The following is a 21,315-nucleotide window of genomic DNA, read 5'->3' as shown; positions in this document are numbered from 1 at the left end:
GACAGCAGATGTGGAATAGCAATGGCAATAAAAATGAAGGGAGGTGAGTGAAAAGGATCTGGAGAGTTTTGGGGAAGTCATGGGGCAGGCCTGCGCGGTCACCATGTGCTATGGTATTCAGGATAGGGAGGGGGCCCTAGGGGGCTTGCAGGGAATTACAGGTGAGCTATGGAGAGGGACAGGTGGACACGAGGGAGATTTCTGTTCATTGAAGTACTTAGAATTTATACTGTAAAGCACAGTTGGAAATCAAATGCAAATTGAAGTCAACTATCCTGCTCAGAAATCAGAACCTTTTGAAACACAGGATTGTGTTGCAGGCTTCCCAGGGTTCTGCTGTTGATTTTATTGCTTAATTTTGCATCTTTTCTCCTTAGAGTCATAGAACTTTACTGCCAGAGGGAAGTCTATCCCAGAGATTCTGTACCTGAATTCCAGGGGTAGATATAGGATTGGTAGATGAGCTTCAGGAAATCTGTTTCTCAATGATATTAGATGCATTTTTCCTGAGTCTATGGTTTTTTCTTCAGAATCTCAAAACGGCATGTGATATAGAACCTTTCCCCACTTCCTCCAATAAAAAACTGAATAGAGTACATCTTATTTAGAAGTGAGGAAGATGAAGCTCCACCCCAAAAAGTGACTTTCCCAAAGGCACACTCCAAGTTGACATCACAGCTGCGATCTACAGCCAGACTGATTTCCTGGTTCTAAGACTGCAGTTGTTGCTATTAAAGTGTGAGTCTGTGTGTAGATTAGAGAGTTAGTACCCTCTATGGTGAGGAGATTTTTCCATACTATGTGCATGCAGACACCTAAGGTGTTTAGCCCTTCTTTTTAGACTCTAGGCAGCCCAGAAGACCTCTGTTATTCAGAATCTTTTACGGAGATACCTTTGCTGCAGGTATTTCAGGACCTTTTTTTTTTTTTTTTTTTAAGACAAGCAACCCTCATTTGCACATGGAGTTTATGAAGCAAAATTCATTCTCTACTCTCAAAGCCCTTATTTACTGTATAAGGAAGTAGGCTTCCCAAGGAGGCCATGGAAAGCCAGAATCTCAGTGCCCAGAACAACTGAGTTGCACTGGCTTAAAGAAGTAGGCCCCATGCTTTTACAGTAATAATTTGGATGCATCAACTAGAGGCACATTTTAACAGTATATTTCTATCTAAAAGAGAGACTTTCTTTCTTTTTCACAAGAAGCTGGAGAGCCAGAACTCTGTCTGCACTTTGTTGGCCAATTTCTATTGTGTTTCTCAGGTGAGGCTATGCTTAGGATCAGGAAATAAGAATGACATCTAGGCAAAAAGCATGCTGAGACATGGGGCTTCTCTAGGATTCATAGCAAGCATCATTGGAGGCAAAATGCAAGCAGAAAGAGCCATATGTCAAATGTGACAAAATAAGCAATGGGGAAAGGATCCCCTATTCAATAAACAGTGCTGGGGTAACTTTCTAGCTATTTGCAGAAAATTGAAACTGGACCCCTTGCTTACACCATATAAAAAATTAACTCAAGATCGATTAAAGACTTAAATGTAAAACACAAAAATATAAAAACCCTGGAAGACAACCTAGGCAGTACCATTTAGGACATAGGCATGGCAAAGGATTTCATGGGAAAGATGCCAAAAGCAATTACAACAAAAGGAAAAATTGACAAATGGGATCTAATTAAAGAGCTTCTGCACAGCAAAGGAAACTGTCAACAGAGTAAAGAGGCAACACACAGGAAAGGAGAAGATTTTTGCTAATAGACATCTGATAAAGGTCTAATATCCAGCATCTATAAGGAACTTAAACAAATTTACAAGAAAAAAACACACAACGCCATTAAAAAGTGGGCAAGGATGGAATCAACCTAAGTGTCTATCAGTGATAGACTGGATAAAGAAAACGTGGTATGTATACAGCATGAAATACTATGCGGTCACATAATAGAACAAGAGAATGAGATTATGTCTTTTGCAGGGACATGGATGGAGCTGGAGGCCATTTTTCTTAGCAAACCAACACAGAAACAGAAAACCAAACACCACATGTTTTTAGTTATAAGTGGGAGCTGAATGATGACAGCACATAGACACAGAGGAGAAAAACACACACTGGGGCTTCTTGGAGGGTGAGGGGTGGGAGGAGGGAGAGGATCAGGAATAATGGCTGGTGGATGCTAGGCTTAATGCCTGGGTAATGAAGTAGTCTGTGTAGCAAGCCCCTTGGATACATGTTTACCTATGTAACAAACCCACACATCCTGTACATGTACACTTGAAGTTAAAAAAAAGACTCAGTATCCTCCTTCATCGTAATTCCACAGCTGGAAAAACCCAGAGACATTATTTGGGGTTAATTTACATACTTGCCTTGGGGAATGATGAACTACCTTGAGTTGTTCTTAAGATTTTATTTGCATTTGTGCCCCTGAGCCAATGGATTTGAAAAATGAACAAGAATTTGGGGTTATTGCCAAGTTTCTTGCATTATCTCGGTTTGAGCTCTATTAGGAGGGTGTGATGGTTTCTAACCTAAAATCTTTTCTGTTTATGGGCTGGGGACTTGGAGGTGAAGGCTTAGGGAGCATGAGCTTATTTCAGCTTGGGTGAGGTTCCATTTTTCTTTATGGAACACTGCTAAGAACTAGGACTTTAACAGTGACTTATCTAGCTTCTATTGTGCAGAAGCTCATAGTCATGAGGAAACTGACCACACAGTAGGGAAATATGTTGCAATGTAGTGATTGCAATTGTAGAGACCTGAATAGTGGCTAGAGAAGCAGTAGCAGGAAATAGGCTGCTAGAGAGGGGACCTAAACCAGGAACCAGAAAAGACTTCTTTCAGAAACAATGTCAAACAATATAAAGGACAATAAGAAGACAGGCAAAAGTATCACAGGCTAGGGCTGGGGGCAAGGTAAGCACAGATATGGAGGTGAGGAACCACAACGTGGGAGCAATGACTGTGAGAAGCTCCATGCTATAGGAGGGCAGAAGTGTGAGGTAGAGGATGAAGGAGTTGAGGTCTTGGTGAGAAGATAATACTCCTCACCTCCTCCAGTAACATGATGAACTGATCACTATTAAGCTTGGGAATAACATGGAGAGATTCTGGTTTCAAACAAATCATTCCCATGGCCTGAGAGGAGGATGGATTCGAAGGGAAGACATCACAAAGAGAGAGATCAGTTAAGAAGTCACTGGGAGCTGAAGATCCTAACAAGAGCAGAGGTCACAGTGATGAGGAAGAAAGGAACAGTTGTCATATATTATTGTAATAGTATCAGTTCATCTCAAGATGAGAGATAAGGAAGAATTAGAGGACCGGACCTCTGCTCCAAGGTATAGGAAGAGGGAGCTGAGAGGTAGCAGATACATGACCCTGAAGTGATTGAAAAAAAAGAAAAATGAAACCCTAAGACTTTTCGTGTAAGTTGCTTAAAAGCCTCCAAAAGACTGTTCTCTAGGGGTCATGCTGCTGAGACAGCTAGATGAACTGGCTAGTCCCTGGAAGACTTTAATCTTTTTTTTTTCAAAAGAGCATTACCACAGAAACACCACTTCCAAAAAGACCCTTCAACTGCAGGACCCTCTGGAAGGTTGGGTCAGCAGGTTCTTCCCAGGAGGCTTACAGGCAGCACAGGTGGATAAGCAATTGGGGGCTGTGGGTGCTGGTGCAGAGGGCCAGGGATGGAGGGATGGAACCTAGTCTTGGGAATGCCCACTGGCTGGACTGCCGCGCTTTTATATTAACAAGTAGGGTTTTTTTCATCAGAATCCTGGACGCAAAGCTAGGCTGTAATATGTAGTTTGACTAAAACCTCAATTCTTTCCTTGTTAGGTTCAAGTATGTTGTTGTTTGAATTGTGTCTTTCCAAAATTTATATGTAGAAGCTTTTGTCAGTTCATTTAGTGTTGTAACAGAATACCTGAGGCTGGCTAGTTTATTGAAACAGGAGGTTTCTTTAGTTCTGTAGGCTGGGAAGCTCAGGGCACAGCATTGACTTCTGGCAAGGGCCTTCGGGGTCCACAATATCATAATGGAGAAAGTCAAAGGGAAAGTGGACAAGTGTAAATAAGCTAAACCTGAGGGGCATCCTGGCTTTATAAATATGCCCTCTCACAGAAAGTAAGCCATTCATGTGGAGAACTAATCCAGTCTCACCAGAGTGAAAACTCACTCACTACCATAAGAACAAGAATTGCACCAAGACATTCATGAGTGATCCACCCCTGTGACTCAAACATCTCCCACTAGGTCCCACCTCCCAGTGTTGCCCCATTGGGGATCAAATTTGAACATGAGTTTTGGTAAGGAGAAACAAACCATAGCAAGGCCCTACACCCTAGCACCTCAGAATGAGACTGTATTTGAAGATGGAGCCTTTAAAGAGGTGAGTCAGTACAAATGAAGCAATGAGGGTGCATCCTAACTTAATCCGATGGTGTCCTTATAAAAAGAGGATATTAGGACGTAGACATGTACAGAGGGAAGACCATGTGAAGACACAGTGAGAAGACAGTTGTTGACAAGAAAAGGAAAGAGGTCTCAGAAGAAACCAAACCTGCTGCCACCTTGACTTTGGTCTTCCAGTCCCCAGAACTGTGAAAAAACGAGTTTCTGTTGTGTAAGCCATCTAGTTTGTGGAATTTTGTTATGGAAGCCCAAGCAAACTAAAACAAGGTACAAACACGAATTTCATAAGGCAGTTACAGTTACTATAAATAAGCATGTAGAACTCCAAGCAGTGACTGTCACATGCTAATCTTTTGCTAACTGCTCATAGTTTATTGTAGTAGACTTCATACTACCGGTAATGCCAGTGTTATCTTCACTGAAAGGAGGGAGCACATGGTTTCTTGGGCTACTGTGTGGTTCAGGAGCTTCTCTGTTCATTTGTCCTGGCCTTTTCTGACAGGATTTCACTACTGGTTTCTGGGAAGTTCTGGGGATGTTTCCAGATCATTGAATACCCTTAAAATTTAGTTTAGTGGCAATTCTCAAAGTCATATCCTGAGCACTACTAGGTTCCTGGCGATAGGATAAGAAGTTCTCACATAGAAAAAAGGTACTCACTTTGACCTTATGGAGCTCACAGTCTGTCTTGAATTTTAACTTGGATTTCAAATCCCAGTAAAAAAAAGTATATCAGTTAAGGTAACACTAGGTGATATAATAACAGCAACAAGAAAACCAGAATTTTAGTGGTTGAACACACTTAAAGTTTAGTTCTGACTCAAATATTAGTCATATGTGGGTCGTGATGGTTAATTTTATGTGTCAACTTGACTGGGCCATAACATGCCCCGATATCTAGTAAAATACGATTCCTGGGTGTGTTGGTGAGAGTGCTTCCAGAGGAGATTAGCATTCACATTGGCAAACTGAGTAAATTAGATGATCCTCTCCAATGTAAGTGGTCATCAACCAATCCATTGAGAGCTCAAATAGAACAAAAAGGTGGAGCAGGGTTGAATTTGCATTCTACCTGACTGCTTGAGCTGTCCCATGGATCTTCTGTCCTGACACTCCTGGTTCTCAAGCCTTCAGACTCAGACTGAAATCCACGGGATTAGCTCTCTGGCTCTCAGGCCTCTGAACTATACCACCAGCTTTCCTGGGTCTCCAGCTTGTAGAAGGCAGATCATGGACTTCTCAGCCTCCACAATCTTGTGAGCTAACATTGTGTGTGTGTGTGTGTGTGTGTGTGAGTGCACGTGTGCCCTGTTGGCTTGGTTTTTCTGAAGAACTCTAATACGTGAGTGTTCCTTGTCAATGTGTAGCTTTCTATGTAGTAAGTGAATCTTGTGGCTCCATCCTCCTCTTTGCCTTGAACACCTCCACCTTTAGCTGGAGATGGAGACAAAGAGTGAGCAAGACATGACACATCTCTAGCTCCCTGTCCTGAAAGTAATAATTATCTCTCCTGTTCACATTTTATTGGTGAGATTTAGTCAAATCATCTCAGATGCAAGGGTGTGGGTCACAGAGGGATAGAATCATTCTGAGCAGCTGTTTCCCGGCAACAACATAAAGCTGTGGAGGGAAAAGCATGTTATCTCTGAACAAAAGCTGATAATCTCAGCCAGAAACATATGCTGGATTTGGCCCGAGAGTACAGGATTAGAAAGCAAGATCTCTGTGTTAGGCCGTTTTTGCCTTGCTGTAAAGAAATATCCAAGGCTGGGTGATTTGTAAAGAAAATAGGTTTAATTGGCTCACGGTTCTGCAGGCTCTACAAGCATGGCACTGGCATCTGCTCAGCTCCTCAGAGAGTTTTTACTCAAGCAAAGGGTGAAGCAGGAGCAGGTATATCACATGGTGAAAGCAGGAGCAAGAGAGAGAATGGACGGTGAGGTCCTACAAACTTCCAAATGACCAAATCTCATGAGAAATCACTCACTATCATGAGGACAGCACCAAGCAGCTGGTGCTAAACCATTCATGAGAAATCTGCCCCCATGATACTATTACCTCCCAGGCCTCACTTCCAACAATGAGGATTACAACTCAACATCAGATTTAGAGGTGACTCATATCCAAACTATATCAATCTCTTTTTAGGTTTCCTTTACCCTATTTCAAAGGAGCAAATAACCCCTTCTTTAAACTCCTGGGTTGAAATTAAATGTGAAATAAGATAATACTGTTATGACATCATTGAGATGGAGTGCTGACAATAGAGGCAACAATATCATAGTAATTGTTATGATGAGCATTGAGGGTGGATTTATCAAAGAAACATTTTCTGACAGGCAAGAATTAAGTTATAGTGTATCTTGACCCCTCAACATTCCTAATAGAAACCTGGGATTAAGGTAGTCTCCTGAGTAGGTACTTGTATTGCTTACTTAATCTTTTATTTCTTAAACAAACATTCATGGATAGCCTTCTTAGTATCAGAGACAGTAGACACAAAGATGACTCAGACAGGGTCTAGGACCTGGGAGTACATTTGGTGCAGGGGCAGGCAATCCACATTGCCTGTGTTCACTTCCATATTACAGTGGCAGAGTTGAGAAGTTGCAGCAGAGACCTTATACTCTGCAAAGCCTAAAATATTTATGGCAAGTCCTTTACAGAAAAAGTTTACCAACCACTCGTCTAGGGGAAGGTAGATGGTTGTGGACCAGCTTGAAATTAAATGGACCAGACCACTTCCAAACTTCTGGGTAACTCATTTCGATTCTCCCTTTCTCAGATTAATCCGTGTCTCCCTTTTAGGTGTTTTCATAGACCCATATGCTTTTCTTCCATAATGATTACAGTTGATATAATTTTTCACTTTCTTGGTAATTAATTGATGAGTGTCTGCTTTCCTCACCAATATAGGCCTGATTATATGCCCAGCACTATTCTTGGCACTTTTCATACATTCACTCATTTAATTTTCTCAACAGTCCTCTCAACCTACTCTATGAGGCAGATACATTATTATCGTCATTTTACTGAAAGGACCTGAGACATAGGGAGGTAAAATAACCTGTTTAAGGTCCCTTAGAAATAAGTGGTAGTGTCAGGGTTTGAACCTAGGCAATTTGGCTCTAAAGCCAGCAATTAAAACATAGTACAGCATGTAATGGGCCCTAAAATACACTTACTGAGTGGATGAAAGATACAGTACTATGGGTCAGTGCTAGTCCAGAGAAATGGATGAAACGCTGTGCAGACAAAAAAGACGAGGCACATTTCTAACTGCATTTCAGGTGAGATCAAAGGGAATGGTATATATGACCTTCATGTTTTTACCTTGACTCAAGGTCTTAGAATAAGAAGCAAGAGAGCAGGCACCTTGTCTTTCTCCATTTTCATTTGCTGTAGTTAAGGACTAGTGCCCTCGCACGCCCCCACGTGCCATCTCTGGGCTAAGGTCATGCCTCTCTGGCCGTCCTTTCTGTTTTTCTGATCTGTGCAGTTGCAATCCCCCTCTCAAAGCAATCCCCTTGTTTCAACTCCCTCTTCCTTCCCCAGACTCTATTAAGCTTCAAGAAGCATAAAAGCAGCTAAGTCATTACCTGAACTGAACTTGAACTCTAAACCTCAGGAGATTCACCCATCATTGTGCTGAAAGGGCTCCCTGGGTTTTCAGCTGTAGCAATTTTGTGAAGTCAGCACAGTGTGCCCACGAGGATGCACCATACTTTATTCTTCAATCAAGCATGGTGCCGTCAAGGATTGCTTAAGTGGCTTGATATCAGCACTTTTGTTTTTCCCAAACAACTTATGAGCTTGACGTGCATGAATTTTGCCTGTGTGAAAGTGTGTCAGTTACCAACATTTTTCAAAGTCTTGGTTTTCTGGTTCTGAGTGACTTCAAGAGTTTCCTCCACTGGGATCCCTTGGGTCCTGTTCTTCCAGCAGAAGGTCAGCCTCCTTTTTGCTGTGCAATACTCTGTTGACACAAAATTGAAGCAGCCAAGTTCCACCTCAAGGATGGCAGGTCAGGGGTCAGAGGTGGCTTCAGGTATTTGGTTGGTAGCATACAAGACTCCTTGCTTGCAAATTGGTGGTGCATTTCTGCACTGCTTTCAGGCTGAGCAGAGTCTCTGAGGCTGAGAAAGCGAGTGCGGTGCTGACTGCTTGGAATCAGGTAATATTTTCCTTCAGCCTACTGCTCTGACTGGCTTTTCAGAAGACTGTTGCTTCTAATACAAAATTCCTTATTTTCACCTGCAAAGAAATCTGACTTGGACAGTGAGTATCTCTTGTCTTCTGAAATGCTAATTTTTACAACATTGAGACAGCAGCTGCAGACGTGTATTTGACAGTCCACCTCCCTTCTACAGCACAGCTGAGGAAAGAGAGTATGACTTGAGCATGTAGATAAGACAGTTTTCATCCTTACCCATCACAGCTAGAGAGATCTTGATCTTCCTGGTGCTCCCCCCATACAATCTATAGACTTAATTTTTGGTAGGTACAGTGTGATGTATAACTTTTCCAAGATCAGAGAATATCAGGGAGAATATCATAGGCCCTATCTGTCTGTTTTTCAGAGACACCCAAACTATGACCCAGTGATTTATTATGTATTAATTCAACAATGGCAACAGCACCATTCTGCCAAACTCTAATTACTCTCTATTTGAGACTGGAGGAAGTCAGAGTTTTGGTTCTAGCCAGTACTAGGTTTAACTGCTCAGATCTGAGTATCAAGATTTTACGAAACGCAATCTCTACTAAACTTACACACACACACAAATTAGCCGGGTGCAGTGGTGCACACCTATAATCCCAACTACTTGGGAAGCTGAGGCAGGAATCACTTGAACCTGGGAAGCAGAGGTTGCAGTGAGCCGAGATCATGTTACTGCACTCCAGCCTGGGTGACAGAGCGAGACTGCATCTCAAAACAAAACAAACAGATTTTAGGGTAGTCCAGACGAAAGTACTTTGTAAGTTAATATTCAACATTCATAGTTTCTAGTATATGTGAGTGGGTTGTAAACTGTAAAGCACTGTATGTGTTTGAAGCATTATTATTTAGATTATATACAGGCTATTATTACTTAGATGATTATATTATTAAGATAGGTTTAAAATTAATAACAGAAAAATATAGAACAAATAGAAGGATAGGGTATTTAAAGTATAGAAAATAATCTTAAATATTATTTTTTTCTATTTCCCCTTAAGCAAGAGGAAGGGGAGTTCCCAGTCATCATTTATAGTGTTTATTTAGTGCCCACAGTATATATCCCTTTTGTAGCCTTACATTTTTCAACATCTTTAAAGCATAAGATTAAGTTTCACGAGGGCAGGACAATATATCTGATCAGTTCATTGCTCTAGCACAGAAAAGGTCCTAATATATATCCATAGCATGAGTAAATGAGATAAAACTTACCACGTACATTTATTAAATGATACATTTCTCTCAAGGTTTGTAAGGAAACAATTTGAGTATCAACTACTGTGATCCAAAGTGCAATAGCTTTTGTCACTCTCAAATTCCCTTCAAAACTTACTAATGACTATTAGTAAGTATTTTGCTCACATTTATTGAATAGCTAAATATTCAAAATCCACCACACCTAGCATAACTCAAGGTGCTTTCCTCTCATTCAGTCTTGGGAGGTAGTTTTTTAAAAAACAGGTTTTATTAATATTCAGGTGGGCGAGTCCAACAGATCAGGAGAAAACTGCCAGATAAGATAATGTATTACAGTTGCCAGAAAGAGGAAGCCCACCATGCCACAGGAGCCACACAGGAAATCACTAAGATTGATCAGGAGGCAGAGAGAGCAAGAGGAAAACTGGGGTAAGAGCCTTTATTGTTGCTTTATTGGGAAGGAACAGGTGAAGTAGAGTAAATAGTTTAAGGTTGTCTAGTTTGAATTATTTCAGCAGTTTTGGGGGCATAGGAGCTGTCCTTAGTTGCCTGGTGCTGGCACTGGGGTGATTAGGGCAGAGGAGTAGTGACCTGAAGTGTTAGAGCCCGATAAATGAGATGGTCAAGGGTATGGGCTCTGTATTGGCTGGTTTGCAAATGAAGGCAAGTCCTTTATTTGTAGGAATTAGCTAGTCCTGGGAAAGGCAATCCCTCCAGAGTCAGCAAGCCTTCAAGATGTTAAAGCATCAAAAATATAGAAAACAAAAAGGCATGGTTAATGTATGTAGGTATTTATTTACATATTTCTGTTGAGAAAAAATGTTGTTCTGAGAAGTTAGGTGGCTTGATGAGGTGGAGACAGCAGGAAAGAGTATGTAGGAGTAGAACCCAGACCGCAGGAGGGCATACTGGCCCCAGTCTGCAAATTTTCCTCTTTTATTCATGACATCTTTTAGTAGCAAACTTGAGTTAGTTGAAACTGATATCTATAGTGGGAAAGGTAGGAATTTGAGAGTAGAAGGCGATATGGAAGGACTCTCTTTCCTCAACTCATCTTTGCTTTTCTCTGCATATGGCTTCAACCTTTCCTCTTGCAGACTGCCTTTCTTCAGAAGGCTGGAATAAAAACTTCGAGAAGTTTCTGTGCCCATCACTCAGGTATTCACCACTTGAGAGGAAAAAACACATTTCATACAATGGGAGGTCACTGACTGATCTAAGTTGGAATGCTATTCCACTCTGTGAACTAATTCTTGTCACCTGAGAAGTGAGCTACTATTGTTGCTCCATCTTGGGTCAGATGCTTATCTTCTGGGGGAAGGGAGGAAAAGGAGGGAGAGCCGTCACTAAAGAAGTCATTAGATGGTGGTTAGACTAAAACATTAGATACTCACCACAGGAGATTTGGTTAAACTCAATGTAAAATCTTCACCTTCCATTCTCAGTCAAATTCTTGGATGGTGTATTGGGTCATCTGAAGTGTTTTTACCAGAGCAAATCCCAGGAACATTTCAGCAGTCATAAAATGGATGGAGAAAACATTTCTTTCGTTGCACAACAGAAAAGTAAAGTTAAAAATGTCAGCACAATTGTGAATGGAGGTTGAATTTTGTTCCAAATAAACATGAAAGACAAAGAGAAGTGTAAGGGTTCTTTAGCTCTAAAGAGTGAGATTCTCTGAGCAATACAGCCCCTGACAGTCTGAGTGTGGGGAAACCACACTGATCCTTATAGAGTCATAAAGTGCCTTGAGTAATAAGAATCAAGCATTTACAATTACTTCTAAGACTTAGTCAGTACAGGGCTAAGGGAAACCAGTTCCCTTTCCCAATTTCAAACTCTTCAACCTTAATTTTTTGGGGGTTGGAATCAACTTTCAACATTTGTGATCAGGACAAATCCTATCTTTGCCTGACTTGACATCAAAGAGTCATCCACTTGACAGAGCACAAACTACATGGAGTGCTCTGTCCTTGTGTGTCTCTATCAAAGGTAAGTGACCACTTCAGACAGTACCACTGCCTACCCTCTCCTATACCCACCTGCGATTTCCCTTAGTAGTTTAAGCTGAAGTCTTTACAACACAAGGCTGTTGTAAGTTTAGAGTGCAGAGTAGGGCGTGGAAGGCTTTGAACCGAAGATCCCCATCTGTTGTCTTCAGCCCCTGAGCATTAGTAAAGAGGTGAGTGAGGGTTTATAAACCATTAAACATATCAAAATATCAAACAGAAATTAGATGTTGGCCAACATCAATGTCAAAATGGTCAATGCATATAATAATTGCCTCCACTTGTTGGAATTCTAACAATTTCTTTGTGTGGGTTACCTTCCCAAAGATCAGAATTTTCAAAGTTGGGCAACATGGATCATTGATTAGTACAAACAGTAATCAAGAAATTAAGAATTATTATCTATAATGCATTTTGTGATAAAAAAAACTATTTCAAAATATAAAGATTACTTCAAGGGTTCATTTTTTAAAGTACTTTGAAAGGAATAGCATTGAATCTGTAAATTAGTTTGGGTAGTATAAACATTTTAAGAATACTAGATATTCTAATCATTGAACACAAGATGTCTTTCCATTTACTTGTGTCTTCTTTAATTTCTTCACCAGTGTTTTGTAGTTTTTAGCATATAAGCCTTTATCTTCTTGGTTAAGTTTATTCCTAAGTATTTTATGCTTTTTGAAGCTTTTATAAATGAGATTTACTTAAAAATTCATTTTTAGGTAGTTCATTCTTAATGTATAGAAATACCACTGATTTCTATATATTGATTTTGTGTCCTGAAATTTACTGAATTGATTTGTTAGTTCTAATTGTTCTTTTTTGACGTCTTTAGGAATTTTTTATATGTAAGATCATGTTATCTGCAAACAGAAAATTTTACTTCTTCCTTTCCAATTCTGGTGATGTTTATTTCTTTTTCTTGCCCTATTGCTCTGGCTAGGATTTCCAGTACATGTTGAATAGAACAGATGAAAGTGGATATCTTCAACTTGTTCCTGCTCTTGGAGGAAAAGCTTTCATATTTTCACCACTGAGTATTATATTAGCTGTATGATTTTTATTCACATATATCAATGATATCTCAACAAGCTGTTAAAACATAAAATAGACTCTGATAGGAGAATATTTGGAAATATTAATAAAAGTTTCAGGCCCAGGCTGCTAATGGTGATAGCAATGGTGTGTGTTTAAAGTTAAGCACATTTGAAATGCAATGCTATATTTTTGTGGGAGAAGGGGATGAGACAGTTTTTCTTGCTCTGGATCCTTGAGATTCGGTGGTGAGAACAAGATGAAAAGTGCCTTATGGGAGGATCCTTAGGTTATGTGGTAAAATGTGTACAAGGACTAAATTCCTCTTCCCAGTGAAAATCCTGGAAAACAGCAAGAGCAGGGCATGAATAAACTAGCTCTGTTTATTCTGAAGGGTCAAAGAGACTCACCTAGAATACATCATGGGTGAAGCTTCAGAAATTCATTACATCCAACCCACCATTTTTCAGAGAAGAAATCTATGGCTTGGTGTAGAGGGCTTTGTCAGGCAAAATAACTTACCTATGATCAAGTACTCATAGTACAGGCAAGAAGTAAACTAAGAGTGAGCTTGTGTCTGGGTGACACCTTCACCATCTCCACCATCATACTCTTGGGAAAGTATATGTTTTTTCTGAAATACTTTAAAGGCTCATGTTAATTTTTTTTTCTGTTTGACTTCAAATGACAAAGAAGATAAGTGGTTTGAAATTATAAAAAATAACCGAATACATAGAACATTTTCTAGGAGTTAGAGCTGTACAAAAATGGAACGAGTCAGCATATCGTAGATCAAACTTTAGTGATCATGGTTTTGGGGAGGTGATAAGCCCTCCATAAGTACGAGAATTCAAGAATGGCATGACCAGTGTGGTAAGCTCAGAGACGTTTCCCCAGCATTGTCTTGGTAGGTGGCTGGGAGAAACTTGAAAATCACAGGATCTTAGTGAGTCTGAGGAAGGCTTGGAAGAGTAGTCAACTCATGATAGGGGCACTAGACCTTCCTCTACCTTTCTATTCCTTCAGAAAGCCTTCCATGATAAGCTTTTCCATCCTCAGGATTCATACAACCCTGTGACAATTCTCAATTATGACATCTGCCCCATTAAGTTAGTACAGAATACTTGACAGGGAGGTGTTCCTGAAGGCCTCAAATAGTTCAAGACTATTCTCAACCAAGGATGGTAGACTTAAAGACCTCAAAAAATATTCACTATTCCTATTGTTTTTATCAGCTGGCCTTTCTTTGAGAATATTAGGGGATGAAATGAAACTACTTCATGAATGCACTGTAACATAATGAAAATACATGGACTTTTAGGATCAGCCAAAATTCATTTCAAGTTTTAGCTTAATCATGTAACAGCTCAATAGCTCAAGGAGAAGGGCTTAACTCCCTCGAGACTCTGCCTTTTCATCTGTGTGATGGAAATTAAAATTTGTCTCAGGTGGGTGCTGCAAAGATTTACCAAAGTGGCATGTAATGCAACTCATCTAGAGCTTCATCTCTGGGATTAACACCCTTTGCCAGCCTCCACTGTTGGGCAGCTCACATTGCTTAAAATATCCTTTTTTTTTGTCCTTATTTTCAAATACTATCTGCTTACTTAATTTCTGCTTCCACCAATGGATTCCAGACATACCACTTTTATTGTTCTCACTATGCAAAAGAGCTGACTTTTCTGCCTCAAGTTCCCATGTAGATTCTTCATGTCAGTGGGGGCATAACAAATAATATTTGACCATGCCTGAAAATTAACAGTGAATGCCTTTTACTTTGTATTTCTAGTGGTGGCAGGTACTTAATAAATGCAAAGGAGTATTACATTCTGTTACAGAGATGAATACTGGTTGGTGGTATAAACGAATATTGTCTGTATTGCATTTCTCCAATCTTAGAATAGCATTATGAAAGGATCAATCATTTTGTCATTACGGTCTTCTTTGGCTCAAATCCAGCTTATTGGATTCCTTTAGTTTCAAGTAACAGTAAAATGAATTGCCTCTTGTATTGAAAAGGAAAATACCATGTTTGGGACAGAATTGAGATTTTATGACTTAGATAAAAATGAACCCACTGAAAATATAGGCTTCTTATCCATGGGCCAGTGAATTATATGTGAATAAAGTCTATTCCTTTTCCTTATTGAGGACTGATATTATGTCATTGGAATTTGGTTTTTGAAGATGAAGATTAGCATTTTGATTCAGATATTTCTTGTGTTTTGGAAGGAGGCAATAAAAAAGATAATCTATTCTAATATCTTTGATTTATAATAGAGAAACCAAGGTCCAAGTTCAGCCCTTAAAATGGCTTTTGTGTGTGCATTATCAAGCCCTACAGTTTCTCCTTTAACTTGATCTAACAGTCACAATTATAGGCTCCTGAAGTTTTAAAACTAGTTTGGAACTTGCTGATTATCTGGTCATACTTATTTTACAGTTGAAAAAACTAAGAGGTAAGTGGTTGTTCAAGGTCACATGGAGAATTACTGGAAGATTTGAGAATAATAGTCAACTGCTCTAGGACTTTTCCAGAGTATCTCATTTCCTCTCTCTTTTTATTTTTTTCAATCAATCAAACAAGCAAGCAAGCAACCACCTGTGTTTGAAGCTTCTCCACTGTGCTAGCACTATAAAGTAATATGGACGAATGAGGCAGAGAAATAAAATACTGTCCTTTTCATGGAAGAACTTAACACTCTTAGGAGACAAGATGTCTTAGGGAACAATCCAAGAAGAAACTGAGAGACAATAACATCCTATGTTCTTGTGTCCCTCCATCGCCCATTGAGTCACCTGCCTCTGTGCCCTCAGAAGTTTCTGCTCTCATCTCTGCTTTAGCCTTTATCTCACAGAATTGCAGTTGTTCACTTAACTTTTCTGGTTTTCATTTTTGTTTTTATTTCTTTGCCACTTGGCAAGTCAGTGCCTCACAATTTTCTACTCACAAACTTCAGGATTTGAAGCTACTAAAAATATCAAAATGTCAGAAATTCAGAACACTTTAGCGTAAAGAAGTAAAGAAACAGCTTACACAACTCAATACATTCTAAAACACTTCTCCCATCCTGGCCTCTCTCCTACCCTTTCCTTCTGTCTTAAATTTGTAATGACATTTTAATTTAAAAGTTGATAAAAATTATCCAGGAACATTTAACATTTGTAGATGGGGGCTGCATTTTTACTCAGATGGAACCTCCCAGCTTGAATGATTCATTTGTGGGAGTTGTACACAAGAGTTGCTTGCACAGAAAATCTTATGAGTAAATGATAAGTGAAGTCATCCTTTTCAGAAAATAAGAAGAGTTATAACTGGGGTGGAGAAGCACCTGCCCTCATCTCAAGAAGGGCCCTTATGCATGGCCACAGAAGAGTGAGGCCATAGCCCATGATTTTGGCAGTGATCATGCCCTCCCTGGGCATAGCAGGAGCCATTAGGTCAATCCCAGCATTAACTTGACTGTATTTGGATAAAACATGAGAATCGATCTTAAGTACTATTAGCGAGACCTGCCTATATTACCAGTAGCCAATGCAGCAGAAGCAGAAACAGCTGGAAAAAGCTACAAATCGGGGCCATGAGGGGCAGATGTAACTTGGCACTCAGGACTACAGAACATGTGGGGAGGGGCAGCAACAGCACCTCCTGTGATTTTTCTGCAAAGATTGAGGACAGACTCTGAGCTAGTATGTAAATTTGTTACCCTTGTGATTTTCATCCAGGCTCTTGATTATTTTTTTTTTGAGGTTATATGTCCAGGACACTCTTTACTTCCATAAAAGAATGGAGCAAGAAAAGATGGGGCAGAAAGAAGGGAGAATGACCTGTTATTGGGAACATTCTGTCTATAGAAAGAACACTGTGATTGGTTAAAACAAAAGCAGCAACAATAAAATTACCAAACACCTCTGTGTTCTGGATAGTGTGCTGGACAGAAGGGACATAGAGACAGTGGGATGAAGTCATATAACTCTATTAGTATATTTATCTTAGCTCTTATATTATAATCATCTACTTGCCTGTCTTTCTAAAAAGACTGAGCTCCTCTAAGGCAAGGATACTGTCTTTTCTATCTTTGTGTCTCCGATGTATACTGTATCCTTGCTGGCTATGGAACTTGTGCAAACTGAGACACTTGTGAGAATGAAATGGGTGCTATAAATGATTACTCCTGGGCGATAGACACAAGCCAGGACTTTCCCAGGCGAAAGGAAGAAGCACTGAACAGAACATGTATTTTCAAAGATAAATGCACCTTGGGCCAATTCTTTGAACTCAAGGCAAATCTTGAAACAGCTTCTGAGCTAGGCAGAGATTGACAACAGAGGGTATTTTGACTCTTTAGTTTTGTGTCAGTTGGGACATCTTACCATTGTGCATTATTGGGTTGTGACTGTGCAGAAACCCAATAAAAAAAAATAGGCATGTATGAGACTAGATGTTCCAGTCATCCAAAGAATGACAAAACCATTTCAAGAGGAACATGATAAGATCTGTTGGCAAGGATCTTTCTTGGCATCCTGGGAACTTCTGGGGTGAATGTATGCACTGAGCTCAAATCAGAATATCTGCAGGAAAAAAAAGGAAGCCAGACCAGGAAAGTAACAGGAAATGGATATCGCTGCTGGAGACAATGACTAATTTAAGCAGAGTAGGAGAAAAAATTTTCTTTTCCTTTGTGCCAGTGCCTTTTACACAACTTCAGAACATTCTATGACAACCCAGTGTGCAACTTGGCACTGTCAGAAGAGACCTGGGAAAGAAAGAAAATGCGGTAAGAAATGAAAACAGAATATTGTTGTTGAGAGCCTGGAGACCATTTCCAGAGTTTTTTACTCAGTGGGGAATAAGAAAATAGGAAAAACCTTTTAAAAAAAAAAAAAAGAGTAAACGGTAAATTTCTCCCTCATCCCCATCTCTTTTCACTGGAGGTAACAAGGAAAAGAATGAATTTTCACATTTGTCTGGGATTCTTCCTATGTAGGAAACAAAAAAGAACTCAGTCAGATAAAACAAAACACTTTCCAAGACTCATCATGGAGGGGTGGCCTTAGTATGAAATGATGATACCCATCAATGGCAGAAAACGTCTTTTCTTTCTACCTCAGGTTTGGCCCAGTGCCCTTTGTTTGAGTCTCTTTTTTCTATCAACAGAAATTGAGTCTGTAGAGACTATATGTAATGGTCTCCCCATGACTTCAGCATTTCTTTTTTCTTTTTTTTTTTTTAACTTGAAGTTCCAAGTTACAAGTGCAGAACGTGGAGCTTTGTTATATACATGTGCCATGGTGGTTTGCTGCACCTATTAATCCACCCTCTAGGTTCCCTCCCCTCACCCCCACCCCCAATGGGCCCCAGTGTGTGGTGTTCCCCTCCCTGTGTCCATGTATTTTCATTGTTCAGCTCCCATTTAAGAGTGAGAACATGTGGTGTTTGGTTTTCTGTTCCTGTGTTAGTTTGCTGAGGCTGATGGCTTCCGGCTTCATCCATGTCCCCACAAAGGACATGATCTCATTCCTTTTTATGGCTGCATAGTATTCTATGGTGTATAGGTACCACAGTTTCCTTATTCAGTCTATTGTTAATGGGCATTTTCGTTGGTTCCCTGTCTTTGCTATTGTAAATAGTGCTGCAATAAACATATGTGTGTATGTGTCTTTATAGTACAATGATTTATATTCAGCATTTCAAACAGCACATTTGAAGTAGACATGTGAGAGTTTCCAAGAGACCACTCATTTACTGCAAATAAAAAAAAGGGGGGGGGACAGTTTGAGTGTCTTTTCTTTTTTGTAAAGAAATAGTAGTTCACTCCAGTTCAGTGCTGGACACCCAAGGGTATGCTCAGAGGGTTACAGTTTCTGCTCCCACAATGGTACTGTGGCTTGCACTGGCAAAGATTGAAGGTGAGCACATATTGTTCTCATGCTTTTTTTCTTGGTTGCCTTCTCTTCTCTCTGCTTGATTAAACACGTGAGCTTGTAGCCTTTCCAAGACTAGTACACATCAGTCTCTTCCCTTCCTCCCATGCTTCTTGCTGGGACTATGGTATGTACATCCTTGGCTTGCTAGGCAATTCTACTCTGTGTGTGTGTGTGTGTACGTGTGTGTGTGTGTTATGTGGATGTTTTGTGCATACAAGTATGTGGTGCATATATGCACATGTGTGTCCCATATATGCTATGTGTGTTGTCTAGTGGGTGGATGTATATTGTATGTGTGTTTTACCTGTACTGGATGTGCTGTGTATGTAATGTGTGTCTGATGTGCATATGATGCATTGTATACATGGTTTATGCATGTTGTATGTGTGTAATATGCATGTGTTGTATATGTGTTTGCGTGTTGTGTTGTGTGTGCTGTGTGCTCAATGTGTGTGTGAAGCATATGTTGTATATGTGTTTTGTGTGTATTGTGTGTATGTGCATCATCGGAAATGTCGAACTACTTTCTTATGTTCATCACTTTTGTTGGATGTGCTGTAGCTCACCAATGTCTCTTTTCAGCTTTGGGCTGCCGGAACCACATTTCTTCAGCTATCTCTGAGTAGTGCACAAGATGTCAAGACTCCAGATTCACCATTCCTCTGCAAACAACTGCTGACTTTCTGTAAGTTTATCAGCCATTTTGCATGCACAACCCTCTCCCTGGAGGCTTCATCCTTTCCTGGTTATCACTCACCAGTCTGTGCTTTCTCATGGAGTTGTCAACTAATTCTCTCTGCATGCTCCTCCCTTCCCACTCATTCCTTAAACCACAGTGATGCAGCCTTCCTCTGCCACGACTCCACTGAAGATGGCCTCCCTGTAGTTAATGAAGTTACTGCCAAATTCACTGGACATTTTTTAATCCTTATATTATAAAAATCAAACAATTGTAAGCATCGTCAAACTCTTCCTCCTATTTGAAATTCCTCTTGCTGAATTTGGCAGCGGCATGTAGCAATTTCTCAAATAATGCTGTTTAATTCAACAATGTTTCATTATAACGTTTATGAAAAAAATTTGATGCCCAGCTGGGGCCACTGTCTGTATGGAGTTTGCAAGTCCTCCCCAGGTCTGTGTCTGCATGTGTTTTCTCTGAGTACTCCAGTTTCTTCCACACGTCAAAACTGTGCACATTAGGTTTGTTGGTGTGTCTCAGTGGTCCCAGTCGGAAGGAGTGTGGATGTGGGCATGAATGTGCGCTGTGATGGTATGGCATCCTGGCCAGGATTGGGTCCCACTTGGCTCCTGAGCTGCTGGGACAGGCTGCAGCCACCCAAGACCCTGTACTAGAATAAATGAGTAAATGATTATCTAACTTGTTTTTATTCACCTTTCTTCAACACATGCATATCTCATGTTTATGTCAACGTTTAATATTAGAAGTGTTTGGAGTTTCCATTTAGAAGCATAATGATGTTTTTCTGACCAGAATATGGAGTACAAACTTAAGTCTTGTTAATATCAATTAGCCTGTGGTAAAATTGGTTTTGTCACACATCGTTTTGTTTGGAGTTGCCATTTCCAAAAGCCTAATGTTAAGTGAGATCTTTCTTCACTGTCACACTCCCCTTGCTTCTCTAGCAGTTCCTGAATCTTCTCCATCTCATTCTCTTCTTCAGTCTATTTTTTAAATATTAGTCCCAAGTATTCCATTGTAGTCTCCATATTTCAGTCTATACGTTTTCCCTGATTGACCACATTCACACACTCAGTCTCATTTTCCTCCTCATGAATGACCCACAAGTGTCCAGGCTCAGCCAAGACCCCTTCCAGGTGCAGACCTGAGTTCTGCCTGCCTGCAGGACAGCTCCCTCTGGGTATATCAGCAAGTAACCCCCAGGATCTGCTCAGAGCCCATGAGTCCTCCTTTGTCTGTCATTGGCATCACTAAGCCTGTGGTCACTCAGACCAGAAACCCAACAGAGTCACTTACCTTCTGGGAAGAGAGAATCCTATTTTCCTCAGAGGGTTGTTGTGGGACTAAAATGAGATAAGCAATACAAGTAAATTTAATATATTACCTAGCTTTTAGTAGGTATCCAGAATATGATTTTTCTTTCTTTTTCTCTCTTAAAACATTACCATGGAAGTTCATTGAGTCAGAGATTAGTTACAGATGGGAGTTTTCAGACATGACTTCAGTAAACAATCAAACAAAATTACAATATTTAAACAACAAATCATGAACAAGGACTGTCTCTGCAGCACATGAATTCACAAAGCGATTCTACAACACCTCCATTATTGATGCCTAGAAATCTGTTGGACTGGAGGACAGGAATTGTATTGTCTACTTTGTAGAAAAGGAAACTGTGCTTCTGATGGATTCAGTGACTTCACCAAAGTCACCCAGCAGGCCAGTGGCAGAGCTGGGAGAGAAATAATCAGAAAGATCAGAATCCAGTTTAAAGAGGGTATTCACATAAAAAGCTGGGAATGGCCGCCTGGAAAAC

At 40.2% G+C, this 21,315-nt stretch overlaps 1 long non-coding RNA gene across 2 annotated transcripts in view; it reads left to right on the top strand.

Moving 5' to 3' along the window:
• Positions 1–21,315, top strand: part of LOC103884229 — a 48,943-nt gene that overhangs the window by 1,286 nt on the left and 26,342 nt on the right. The window contains exon 2 of one of the 2 annotated variants that reach the window (XR_002521944.2): positions 18,861–19,484. This is a non-coding gene — a long non-coding RNA (uncharacterized LOC103884229). Of the gene's footprint in view, positions 1–18,368; positions 19,485–21,315 lie in introns of those variants that run through there. The other variant, XR_646751.4, reaches the window with a different exon arrangement.

The sequence above is a fragment of the Papio anubis genome, chromosome 3, assembly GCF_008728515.1.
Source record: "Papio anubis isolate 15944 chromosome 3, Panubis1.0, whole genome shotgun sequence".
In the NCBI taxonomy this organism is placed as follows: domain Eukaryota; kingdom Metazoa; phylum Chordata; class Mammalia; order Primates; family Cercopithecidae; genus Papio; species Papio anubis.
The sequence above is the reverse complement of the archived record's forward strand: the minus strand, read 5'-3'. Positions and strand labels throughout refer to the sequence as shown.